The following is a 12781-nucleotide window of genomic DNA, read 5'->3' as shown; positions in this document are numbered from 1 at the left end:
CAGGGGCCTGATCGCTGCTACGTGTCACGCATAGCGAGATCGCTACTGAGATCGCTGTTGCGTCACAAAACTTGTGACTCAGCAGCGATCTCGCTAGCGATCTCGCTATGTGTGATGGGGCCTTAACTGGACTATGTGTTTGGCTCCTGCTGCAACTAATAAAAGTGACAACTACTGCAATACACAAAGTTAAGCTCCATTTACAATAGCTGACAGGCGGCACTAAACGACTGTGAATCAGTTAGGCATTTGTTGATCATCAGTCATTAAATAGCCTGCTAAAAACGCATATACATCATTCACTGGTTGCCATTGTTCTCGGCAGCACATGTTCTGTTTACACAGGATGATGCGCTGCTGAGTGCGATGATCTTTTGGTCAAACTAAAACATCATTTTAAAGGAAGAAATCTTGTTCTGCTTGTTTGTTGGATGATCAGCAGCCTGATTAGATTACAAGATTATTGTGAATTAAGAGTTCCTAGAAACACTGCTCCACTGTAATCATGTTCTGTGAATGCACCTTTCGTGAACAAGTGCCTCTGTCATTACTTTAGGCATCCTTCACATGGGACAGCATAATCCTAGAGAAAGACTCATTAATTAGTGAGTGGATAGTTCACAGACATCTTCCAACATAATATCACTATAATAGTGGCGCTGCTGCCTACACTCAAGAGGAAAATCAATTTTGATTATTCAGCCCTTTGGGATTGACTTAGAAATCCTAGTACAGCATTTGGCTAGCTTTGTGTGTTCCTGAGGATAGATAACATCCTTATTTTGGAACAACCAACCTACTTTTCTTGTTTTCACTAACTTTAACCAATATTGTCCAACAACCGAGTGTTATTGTAACTGCTCTTGCTTAGTCTTCTAACAATGTAGACAGAATTCATTACTGTATGTTCAATTACAAAGAGATGGAATTTGCTGGGATGCTAACCCCTTATGATCGGCTTGGGTCTGACTTCTGGAATTCCAGCTAATCACCTAAATAAAGTAAAGGAAGTCCCTCTGGAGCACACAGTCTATTTTGTTGTAGAGGCTTGTGTTGCTCACCTTCCTACCTTCCTGGGGAGTGTCACTCCTGCTTTCTCTCCTCTGTGTTCCCCACTGAGCTTTCGGCTTCAGGCCTCATGTGACAGCTACAGCCTTCTCATTGTGTGACGCCTTTTTTTAAAAATTTTGATACACTCCTTTCCCCTGGGCAAAAAAGTATTGTTTAAAATGTAGTGAAAGCCACTTTAATGTCCAGAATGTTTATTGGAGAAAGTGGCCAGTGCAATGTGACTGATGTATTATAGATATCTCATATTGCCTATCGCTGAACTTAGTCTGATGCATAGTGTCTTACACCAGTGTTTTTCAACACCACTGTTCAAATATTACCCACAAAGCAGATTTGCAGTGTTACACATATTCAGAGCCAGACAGGTCATCTGGCAATTCTGGCAAATGCCTGTTGGCCTAATCCGGCTGTTAGCCACATCAATTGTGACTGTACACCATACTATATGGGGGGCAGTGGTGACCATCAAAGTGTGGGGGGGCCATCATACTGTACTGAGGCTGTGGGGAACCATCATACTACGTGGAGGGCTCGAGGGGGGATAATCATACTATGTGCATGAGGGGGGATGGAGTGACCACCTTATTGTGTGAGGTTTGTTAGGCCATTATGCTATATAGGTGTAAGAATGTGGTAACATCATTTTGCATGGGGGAATTTTTTCATATTCTATGGGGCCATGGAAGGGATATCATAGTGGGCGAGAACACTAAGGGGCTTCAGTAGGGGAGAAATGACTGTGTGATGCCAGTCAACACTTATCCCTCTCAATATCTTAAAAGTTTGGGGGGTTTGACCTGTAACTTCGCCTATTTGCCTTGATAGGACTTCTGCAAAGGGGTCCTTTATGTAAACCCTAGAGTCTTATTATAAGGAGACAGGGTAGGGGGCGGATTTTTATAAGGGCATACAATGGGGAATCATTATCTGGAGAGCACATTATTATTATGCGCCTGGGAGTTTGTATTATTATTCAAATACAAGGAGGATCATGGTAATTATTATAAGAAGTCAAGAGGGATTATTATTATAAGCAAGCAAATTAATATTATAAGGAGGCACAGGGGGAAATTTTTGTATAGGATGCTCTATAACTGTAAGGAGGCACAGGGGAGCATTATTACTTTGAGGAATTACAGATGGAACATTGTTACTGTGTAAGGGCACAGAGGGGGCACTGCTATTGTGTGGGGCACAAAAGGAGAGTACTATTACAGAGGTGGCATTGTTACTGTCTAAGGCACTGGTTCTAGTGCCATATGGTTTGTGTAGAGGTGGTGGAATGTGAGTAGGGTTCTGGAAAAACAGTAAGCCATAGATTTCTCTGTGTTGCATTTTGCAGTGATGAGTTATTGATAGTAACGGAGGTCATGGTGGTCTGGGCCGAATGAAAATGAAAAATTGAAAATAAATTACCATAACCATAAGAATGTCTGAAGAGCACTGATCTAGAGCTGATGTTACCATTGTATGGTCACAATACCAGTGTTAATGCAGAGGTTTTAGGTCAAGAAGTACTATCATCTATATATTTTTTTATTTTATTTTTTATTAAATATGTGTATGGTGTGTATTGTGAGTGCATTAAAATACTTGTCTTCTGCCACTCTCTCTGGGATCCAGCGCTGTTTTCTTCTCAGTAATGTTACTGCAATGCCAACTAACCAGCTAATTTTATGCGTGACCTAGAAGTGACTTTTACAATGTAAGCCAATGGAGCCTCGTTCCGACACTCCTTAGACTTAAATTGTAAAGACAACTTCCGGGTCACTCATAGAGATAGCATGCTAGTCAGAATTGAAGTAACGTCACTGAGAAGCGGAACAGAACGGAAATGGATCCTCGAAGAAGGAGAGAATATTAATACACTCATGCTACACTACATACATTTAATATATGGGAGTGGTTCTTTAATAAACCAGCATGGCGTTATTATCACCTGTTATCTTGCATTATTATTATTAAATCTTATATAGCGGTGTTATTGGAAAAATAGGTAGTAATAGAGACCCCAATCTGAGGAATGGGGTGGAGCCGGCATGGGCCTTTGTGCTTTCAAATGCCAGGGTTGAATTTTAGTCTCAGTGCCCTCATAATTTCACAGATGTTCTTGCTTTACTTGAGGTTTTAGTGAATGCACTGTAAGTACTCAGCCACTATTAAACGCCAACACAAAACATGATGCAGACAGGAGGGAAACATGTGAGTAAATCATAACAGTAACATAACATAGTTAGCAAAGCCGAAAAAAGACATTTGTCCATCCAGTTCAGCCTATATTCCATCAGAATAAATGCCCAGATCTACGTTCAGGATTGCATCAGGATTTGGTCAGGATTTTCCATCAGTTTTTGTAAGCCAAAACCAGGAGTGGGTGATAAATACAGAAGTGGTGCATATGTTTCTATTATACTTTTCCGCTAATAGTTCCACTCCTGGTTTTGGCTTACAAAAACTGATGGAAAATCCTGACCAAATCCTGATGCAATCCTGAACGTGGACACATACCCTAAGATACAATATTGTTCTGCTCCAGGAAGACATCCAGACCTCTCTTGAACCCCGTGACAGTGTTCGCCATCACCACCTCCTCAGGCAAGGAATTCCAGATTCTTAATGCCGTAACAGTAAAGAATCCTCTTCTATGTTAGTGGAAAAACCTTCTCTCCTCCAGACGCACAGAATGCCCCCTTGTGGCCATCACCTTCCTTGGTATAAATAGATCCTTGGAGAGATATTTGTATTGTCCCCTTATATACTCATACATGTCTATTAGATCACCCTTCAGTCATCTTTTTTCTAGACTAAATAATCCTAATTTTGCTAATCTCTCTGGGTATTGTTATTCCCCCATCCCCTTTATTAATTTTGTTGTCCTCCCTTGTACTTGCTCTAGTTCCATTATATTCTTCCTGAGCACCGATGCACAAAACTGTACACAGTACTCCATGTGCGGTTTGACCAGAGATTTGTACAGAGGCAGTATAATGCTCTCATCATGTGTATACAGACCTCTTTTAATGCACCCCATGATCCTGTTTGCCTTGGCAGCCACTGCCTGGAACTGGCTGCTCCAGGTAAGTTTATCATCATTAACTAGGATCCCCAAGTCCTTCTCCATGTCAGATTTACCCAGTGGTTTCCCGTTCAGTGTGTAATGGTGATACTGATTCCTTCTTCCCATGTGTATGACCTTACATTTATCATTGTTAAACCGCATCTGCCACCTTTCAGCTCAATTTTCCAATTTATCCAGATCCATCTGTAGCGGAATACTATCTTATCTTGTATTGACTGCTTTATATAGTTTTGCATCATCTGCAAATATTGATATTGTACTGTGTACCAGACCGTTAATAAATGTTGATGAGAACAGGTCCCAACACCAACCCTGCAGTACCCCACTGGTCACAGCGACCCAGTTAGAGAATATACCATTTATTACCACCCTCTGCTTTCTATCATTAAGTCAGTTACTTATCCATTTACACACATTTTCCCCCAGACCCAGTATTCTCATTTTGTGTACCAACCTCTTGTGTGGCAGGGTATCAAAAAATCAAAAATCAAATCAAGATATACCATGTCCAATGACTCACCTTGGTCCAGTCTATAGCTTACCTCCTCATTAAAACTGATTAGATTGGTTTAACAGGAGCGATTCCTCATAAACCCATGCTGATATGGAATTAAACAGCTATTCTCATTGAGATAATCCAGAATAAAATCCCTCAGAAAACCTTCAAATATTTTACCAACAATAGAGGTTAGACTTACTGTACTATAATTTCCAGGTTCACTTTTAGAGCCTTTTTTGAATATTGGTACCACATTTGCTATGCGCCAGTCCTGTGGAACAGACCCGTCGCTATATAGTTCCTAAATATAAGAAATAATGGTTTGTCTATTACATTACTTAGTTCTCTTAGTACTCGTGAGTGTATGCCATCTCTCGGCAGCAGTCGCAAATCATGCAGCTGCGGCGACGAAAACTAAATCTCAGAGCATGCCAAAATACTCGGAGACCACCCAAGTGATGAGTATACTCACTCACCACTAGTTACCACTGAAACATTAACTGATGTTATTATCAGGTAAAGGGGTTGTCCACCCCTGGGAAAATTTTCGTCAAGCCCTGCAGCTTATAATTTATACACAAGTGGTCATCACATGACTGCAAATACGTGATTTGCATACTTTAGCTCACAGGCCAAGTAACGTTTCTGCTGCTTCTCTCAATAGATTCTATTAAAAAGGGGCCTAGTCTCTGGTGGGCACATAGATACAACAATGCAAATCACATACTTGTGGTCTTCTGATGACCACAGAAACGGGCAAGCCAAGCTGAATCCCAGTGCTCTGTACATTGCACACTGCTAGGATTCGGCAAGTCTTTCAGGAAATTTTCTCAGGGGTGGACAACCCCTTTGAAAGCTATGAACACTTTTGACATGGAAAAAATAATAAAACAAAACGATACCGCGCTAAAGGGATGTATCTATACTACTGGTCATATGTGTAAATAGAGGGAGTATACAAACAAAATGCCACTACTCATAAATGCCCAGGTTAATTACATACTACTTAGCTGTGCGCAATGTCATACCCCAGGTAATGCCAATGCAAGTCTAACTCACCGAGGTCCCATGATGGATGTAGTGCCGGAGGTGCCAGGAATCTAAGGTGCCTAGGTGGTCAGTCCGGTACGTGAGATGATAATCTTGAAGAACAGGTGCTGGGCGGGGAGGCCGACAAGAAGTGGCCACAGCCAGACAGGAATGTGGTGGGTTGGCGTGGAAACGAGGAACGCCCCGGCCGGTGGCGTCCCCGGAACCAGTAAAGGAAAAAGAAAAATGGCCGACGTCAGCGCTTGCTGTGTGACGTGACAAAAAGTATGGGGCAGCGCTGGGACCAAGCAGGAAACCGACACGTTTCGAAGGAGCGCATTCCTTCTTCATCAGGGTTACCGCCTGTTTGGGAAGCCCAGCTAAATAGCCATGTACCATGTACGTATGTACCGCCCCTCACTCCTAACACCGCCGCTAGGGCTGATAATAGGATTTAATGCGCACCACCACTGTTGATGTGTAGCCTAAAGTGAGGAACGTGGCACCCAGGGCTGATTACATAGTCCATACAGGGCCGTGCGTGGGGAGAAATAACATATACCCCTGACACTGGTTCAAATCCTATGGGTGAGGTCTCAAAATATTAAAATGTATGTATGTATGTGTCTCATTTTATCTGCACCTACAGAGTTATGATTTAATTAAGTTAAAAATTGCGTAATGCTTTATTAGTCCAATAAAATACAGGTTAAATGCTACTAATAATAAATAATGTTAAATAAATAAAATAAAAAATAAAAAGTAAAAAGTGCCCACAGAGTGTAGGCGGCGTCAATCATAAACGAGGGTTAAAAGAAGGGTATATATCCCATATATATATACTGTATGTGTGTAAAAAAAATTAAAAACCTTAAAAAGCCTGCATTAAGTCACCAACAGACATTAGCACAGGGGTAAAGAACAAAGAGCAATGTCCCTAGGTATACCGACCTCTGCCTTTTGACTTTTAAGAGTTGGAGCCAACAAGTTGCCCAAGGACTGGGATTTCCTGAATACAAATCTGGAGACAATAGGTAGATATTCTCCTATAACCTTGTCTCTCCGCAAAATGGCCCAGTGTTTCAAAATAATAGATTGGAACTTCTTGTGGCCAGCATGAAATTGAGTAATAAATGACAATTGCCGAATTTGATCTTGAATACTGTTGCTTGATGGGTTACTGTCTCTGGTTTTATGTACCAGAGGCTCCCTCGGGGCACCTCATGTTTAGCTTGTTCCAGTAAGGAAATCTTTTTTCCAGGAATTGTTTTGTCAGGATCCCCGCCTCCTCATTGTAATCATCCAGAGTGGTACAGTTATGCCTTATTCTTGTATACTGGCCTCTAGGAAGATTCGTAAGTAGTGTTGAGCATTCCGATACCGCAAGTATCGGGTATCGGCCGATACTTGCGGTATCGGAATTCCGATACCGAATTCCGATACTTCCCGCGTATCGGATACCGGAATCGGAAGTTCCCAGAATTCAAAATGAACGCAGCAGCCAATGAGGAATGAATGGAAGTGTGGGCACATCCTGTTTAGCATGGTGGGCATGTAAGTACTGGCAAGGCTGTGATTGGCTGCTGAAATGATGTCACTCTGCACTATAAAAAACGCTGCCGCCATTTTGCGCTCACTCTGCTGTGATTTCAGTTAGGGACAGGACGCTGTGTTCTAACTGAGGGCCAGTTGAGATAGCTAATTGCTTTATTTTGCTTTTCCAAGGCTAATTTAGCAAACGCTGTGTTCACTGTTCAGTTCACCTTGCTCTTGCCTTGCAGCGCTGTTTTAACAGCGTTCTGCAAGGTCTCAGTGTGTGTGTGTGTGTGCAGCTCACTCTGTAGTCTGTGTGCAGCCATATACCAGCTTGTATTCAGCTCAGGGGGGGTTCACACTGCCTCACACAGTTCTATCCATTGTCCTTTTTTGCTCATAGTGCAGCCTGCTGCACATTTTTTCTAAAATTTCCTATTAGTGTCTTTCCACCCGTCTCCAGCCAAATAGTGGAAAAACACTAGATAGGATAACCTAGAGAGGGGTTTTTGGGCCTTGCAGCGCCGTTTACGGCTGTCTGCACGGTCTCGGTGTGAGCGCAGCTCGCCCTGTAGTCTGTGTGCAGCCACAGCCGGTTGTATTCAGCTCAGGGTTTGTCACTGCCTCATACTGTAAAATAACTTGTCCTTTTTTCAAATAGTGCAGCCTGTTGAAAAAATTTTTTTAAAATTTCCTATTAGTGTCTTTCCACCCGTCTCCAGCCAAATAGTGGAAAAACACTAGATAGGATAACCTAGAGAGGGGTTTTTGGGCCTTGCAGCGCCGTTTACGGCTGTCTGCACGGTCTCCGTGTGAGCGCAGCTCGCCCTGTAGTCTGTGTGCAGCCACAGCCCGTTGTATTCAGCTCAGCTCAGGGTTTGTCACTGCCTCATACCATTAAAAAACTTTTCCTTTTTTTCAACTAGTGCAGCCTGTTTAAAAATTATTTAAAAAATTCCTATTAGTGTCTTTCCACCCGTCTCCAGCTAAATAGTGGAAAAACACTAGATAGGATAACCTAGAGGAGGGTTTTTGGGCCTTGCAGCGCCGTTTACGGCTGTCTGCACGGTCTCCGTGTGAGCGCAGCTCGCCCTGTAGTCTGTGTGCAGCGACAGCCCGTTGTATTCAGCTCAGGGTTTGTCACTGCCTCATACCGTTAAATAACTTTTCCTTTTTTTTCAACTAGTGCAGCCTGTTGAAAATTTTGTAAACAATTTCCTATTAGTGTCTTTCCACCCGTCTCCAGCAAAATAGTGGAAAAACACTAGATAGGATAACCTAGAGGAGGGTTTTTGGGCCATGCAGCGCCGTTTACGGCTGTCTGCACGGTCTCCGTGTGAGTTAAACTCGCTCTGTAGCCCGATCTGCCCAAAAAAAAAAAAGTAAAGTTCACCAAACACCACTTAACACTTGTGTAGGCCACATTTTATCAATAATAAAGTCTAGTCCACACTTTACAACATTAGTGTTTCTTAGGCTGGTTTCACATTTGCGTTTTTTTGGGTGCGTTTTTGCGGTAAAAAACGCAAAAAAACGCATGGTGAAAAAACGCATGTAAACGCATGCAAACGCTGCGTTTTTTTGACGCATGCGTTTTTGCATGTGGTGTAAAAAACGCGGCGTTTTACCGCGTTTACATGCGTTTTTTCATGCGTTTGCGTTTTTTAAACGCATGCTGAGAAATGTGTGACAGCTGCCAATCATTAAAAAAAAGTAAAAAACCCCACTATAAACAGAAATAGTTAGGGTTAGGGGTAGGGGTAGGGTTAGGGGTAGGGATCATAACCCTAACCCTAAAGGGATCCTAACCCTAACCCTACCCCTAACCCTACCCCTAACCCTAAGGGATCCTAACCCTACCCCTAACCCTAACCATACCCCTACCCCTAACCCTAAGGGATCCTAACCCTAACCCTACCCCTAACCCTAACCCTAACCCTAACCCTACCCCTAACCATTAAGGGGTTAGGGTTAGGGTTAGGGGTAGGGTTAGGATCCCTTAGGGTTAGGGTTAGGGGTAGGGTTAGGGTTAGGGGTAGGGTTAGGGGTAGGGTTAGGGTTAGGGGTAGGGTTAGGATCCCTTAGGGTTAGGGGTAGGGTTAGGGTTAGGGGTAGGGTTAGGATCCCTTAGGGTTAGGGTTAGGGTTAGGGGTAGGGTTAGGGTTAGGGGTAGGGTTAGGGGTAGGGTTAGGGTTAGGGGTAGGGTTAGGATCCCTTAGGGTTAGGGGTAGGGTTAGGGTTAGGGGTAGGGTTAGGATCCCTTAGGGTTAGGGTAGGGTTAGGATCCCTTTATCACCTTTACGTTTGGTGGTGGCATATTAGTGTATTTTCAGGGTTTTTAATTAAAAAACGCATGCGTTTTTTAACGCAAAAAACGCATGCACCAAAAAACGCATGCGTCCCCATTGACTCCAATGCATTTTTTGACCCAAAAAAAACGCATGAAAACGCATGCGTTTTTTTTTGGTCCAAAAAACGCTTCTAAAAATACTACAAGTAGCATTTTAGAAAAAAAACGCATGCAGTGAAAAAACGCATGCGTTGCAAAACGCGACCAAACGCATACACAAAAAAACGCATGCGTTTTCAATGTTAAATATAGGGAACAAAAACGCATGCGTTTTTTTGAAAAAAAACGCTGCAGACAAAAACGCAAGTGTGAAACCAGCCTACACCTGTTAGGAGGAGCATTTCAGGAATAAGCACACTAAGGCCTTAGTACTTTTCTGCTTATCTTTATCTGTCAACCAAGATGAAGAGGGCAGGGAATAAGGGTCGTGGGCGTGGGCGTGGAGCAGGGAGAGGACGTGGTGATTCTGTGCCTGCTGCGGGCACCGGTGACTCACCATCACCCAGTTTCAGCAGGGAACAGTCCTTCATGCGCAGCTTTGTCGGAGAGCGCCGTGCACCGCTGCTGCGTGAAGATCAAATTGCAGCCGTTGTTGGATGGATGGCAGCTAACGCATCGACTTCAATTAGTGCCACATCCTCTCAGGCACAGACCACTGGAGAGCAGCCATCTGTCTCTTCACCACCTGCCAAATTGGCCAGGCAGTCAGAGAGCCCAGGACAGGAGCCGTCTCTACTTCTGTTCTCTGAATCTCTTGGCTTGGAAACAGGGGGCCAGCCAAGCAGTATTGGAGAAATGGAAGAAGAGGCAGTGTGCAGTGATGCCCAACAGCTTTGTCTCTCTGACTCTGAAGAGGAAGGTAGGTCAGTGCCTGCGGTGACCACAGCGCAGTACGCATCTGATGATGAAACTCAGGTGCCGCTTTCTGGTGCGTACTGTGCTGCCGAGACTACCCAGGAGGAGCAGTTGGTGGCAGAGGGTAGTGGAGATGATGAGGTCCTTGACCCATCGTGGCATGAGGAACAGGAAGGTGGTGGGAGCAGCTCAGAGGAAGAGATTCCCCTAACGGGCCAAAGAGGGAGAGGGAGGGGGAAGACTGCGGAGCCTGTAGCCTCCACTTTGGCACCAGTTAGGAGCCTGTCTCTTTCAAAAGCCAAAAAGGGCGCTCCCAAGACCTGCAGTGCCTGGTCCTTTTTTGACACAGTTGCAGATGACATTTGTTTTGTCAAATGCAAGCTGTGTCATCAGAAAGTAAAAAGAGGTAAAAGTGTCAGCAACCTCAATACCACAAATATGTGGAAACATGTGCGGACCAGGCACGCGGTGGAGTTCCAAAAACACACTGAAGACCTAGGCCAACCAACAGCGGCAGCTACCACCTCTTCAGCTCGTGTTGCTTCTTCCTCCAGCTCACGCACAGCTGGTTCGGCTTCCTCCTTGGATCGCCATGGAAGAACCTCTGGCACTGTTGTCCAGAGACCTAGTGTAATTCCACCCACAGCACCACGTTCCCAGTCATCCTCACACTCCCAGCCTAGTCTACACCCATCGGTAGTACAGGCATGGGAGAAAAGGCGGGCATTCTCGGCAAACCACCCCCGAGCACAGGCTCTGAATGCAGGCATTGCCAAACTTCTGTCCCTGGAAATGCTCTCATTCAGGCTGGTGGAGACTGACAGCTTCCGTGACTTGATGGCATTGGCAGTCCCACAGTACAAGGTGCCCAGCCGCTTTTACTTCAGCAGGCAAGCTGTCCCTGCCCTGCACAAGCATGTGGAGGGACAAATCAAACATGCGCTACTGAACGCCGTCAGTAGCAAGGTCCACCTCACCACCGATGCGTGGACGAGTCAACATGGACAGGGGCGATACCTTTCCGTCACTGCCCATTGGGTTAATGTTGTTGAGCCGGGTACAGACCGTGCGAGTGGCGCAGGACGTGTCCTGCCCACTCCAAGGATTGCAGGAATCCAGTCTGTACGCATTGACTCCTCCTCTTACACCAGTTCCTCAGATTCCTCGCTGCAGGATCCGTCACAGTCCACCTCCACATGGACCCGTGAACGTTTACCTGTTACGACTGATATGAGCACAGCCGTGGCCAAACGTCAGCAGGCCGTCTTGAAATTAGTTTCTTTGGGGAATCGAAGCCACACAGCGCAGGAGCTCTGGAATGCCCTAAAGCAGGAGAGCGATGTGTGGTTTGTGCCAGCGAATCTCCAGCCAGGCATGGTAGTGTGTGACAATGGCCGAAATCTGGTGGCAGCTTTAGGCCTTGGCAACCTCACTCACATCCCATGTCTGGCACATGTGCTCAATTTGGTTGTGCAGAGTTTTTTGAGGGACTATCCGGATCTTGATGCACTTCTGCACAAGGCCCGCCTAGAGTGTGCTCACTTGCGGCATTCCAGCTTGGCAAGATCCTGCATTGCTGCTCTGCAGCGTCGGTTTCGCCTTCCTGAACATCGCATCATATGTGACCTACCTACCAGGTGGAATTCCACGTTACATATGTTGGAGCGGTTGTGTGAGCAGCCGCAAGCAGTAATGGAGTACCAGCTGCATCAGGCGCAAAAAAGTCGCAGTCAGCGCCGCTCAGACTTCACAACCACAGAGTGGGCCACTATGAAGGACGTCTGCCAGGTTTTGCGTCCTTTTGATTATTCCACGCGGATGGCAAGTGCAGATGATGCACTAGTCAGCATGACTGTCCCCCTTATCTGCTTGCTTCAAGAAACCCTGCAAGGGATAAGGGATGATGTGGAAGAGGTGGAGGATGAGGAGTCACCTTTTCCATCAGATTCTGGACAGTAAGCACCACGTGGTTCCTCACAAAGGGGTCGGCAGGGGACCCTTTGTGAGGAGGATGAGGAGGAATCAATGGACGAGGAAGAGCTACGTCCAGAGGAGGGAGTTCCACCATTGTCCAGTGGTCAGTGTGTACAGCGAGGGTGGGGTGATGAAGAGCGGGCAGAGATCATGTCTCAAGCAGGGGACAGCGTTTCTGGGCCAGTTGGCAGTCTGCAGCACATGGTTGAGTTCATGTTGCAGTGCCTGAGAGACGACCGCCGCATCGACCACATTCTCAACGTGCCTGATTATTGGGTGTACGCCCTCCTTGATCCTTGCTACCTTGACAATGTCCAAAACCTCATCCCGGTGTTGACACGGGAGCGTAAAATGTGGGAGTACCACGACACACTGGTGAATTCCATCATCT

Source organism: Ranitomeya imitator, chromosome 1 (genome assembly GCF_032444005.1).
Source record: "Ranitomeya imitator isolate aRanImi1 chromosome 1, aRanImi1.pri, whole genome shotgun sequence".
NCBI classification, from domain to species: Eukaryota; Metazoa; Chordata; class Amphibia; order Anura; family Dendrobatidae; genus Ranitomeya; species Ranitomeya imitator.
The sequence above is the reverse complement of the archived record's forward strand: the minus strand, read 5'-3'. Positions refer to the sequence as shown.